The sequence below is a fragment of the Perkinsus marinus genome (assembly GCF_000006405.1).
Source record: "Perkinsus marinus ATCC 50983 genomic scaffold scf_1104296930884, whole genome shotgun sequence".
NCBI lineage: Eukaryota > Perkinsozoa > Perkinsida > Perkinsidae > Perkinsus > Perkinsus marinus.
In genome coordinates, this window is record NW_003215966.1 from 1 (window position 1) to 1,018 (window position 1,018).

Consider the following 1,018-nt stretch of genomic DNA (forward strand, 5'->3'; position numbering starts at 1 on the left):
GCCAGAAAATCTGTCCGAACCGCCAAGTAAGTGTACAAGCGTGGTGAGCTAGAGAAAAAGTGATACCAGATATAATAGGTTACCAACGAGACTTACTAAGTGTATTTTATTACATACTTATCTCAAGAAAATGTTCGACACGTTTGGATTCACACGAGAAATTAGCAATCGTGGAAATGGATGCCTCTCAAAACATCGCCCGGTGTTCTGACGCAACGTTTTTCTTGACAAAATATCGAGCTAATATCGAATACTTTCCAACACAAATATACATCATCCGACGTTGGTAATCGTTGTATACAGACGGTAGAAGACAAAATCGTACTGAAGTTAGCAATCCAACATTACACACACGTTTTAAGAGGTTGCATGAAAAACGTGGTCCGTGGGAATCGAACCTGCGCATTCTCGCATGATGGGCGAGCGCTCTACCAACTGAGCTGCACGAATCGGGCAGAGACGGCTTTCAAAGACAGCACAATTGCGTGAATCTTGCTGGACTGCATCGCTCCGCTAGGTTTTTGTGACATGTATAAAAGATTTAAAATTGTCAGGCCTGGGATTCGAACTTGCGGTCATTTTAAATCGGCTCCTTGTCGAAACTGTTGTGTTACATTCTCGCAGACTAGTGCGTGCTCAACCTGTGTCGGGCTGCTACGTATGCTATTTAAACCTCAACGGAATTGAATGGCTAGGTCGCGAGAAGACGCTTTCAAAATGCCTATATACTCTAGCCGCAGGTAATGCCGGTTTGATTTTAGCGCGCGCCCGGGGCCCCCACCCCAGCGCGCGCAATTTTGTTAAGGCGATGGGTTGGGTTTCTTGGCGAAACCGGCGCGGGATCCACCTAGCGGTGTGCTGGTTGATCCTGTCACCTGCGGTGCCAGTTGCTAGTGTACCTGCCACGCTGTGGCAGACTTGAGGTTGTACTCCGCCATGGTCCTGCCTGACACATTCTGTTAGTGACCCACTAGTGCTATTAGTTTGGTGTTGAACCAGTACCACTGGCTTGAGTGCG

General features: G+C 47.5%; 1 non-coding gene across 1 annotated transcript; it reads right to left on the bottom strand.

Annotated features, from left to right (window-relative positions):
• Nucleotides 1-379: 379 nt before the first annotated feature.
• Nucleotides 380-451, bottom strand: Pmar_PMAR012852. Its single transcript has one exon. It is a non-coding gene; the product is annotated as a tRNA-Asp (tRNA).
• Between the last annotated feature and the right edge of the window lie 567 nt (nucleotides 452-1,018).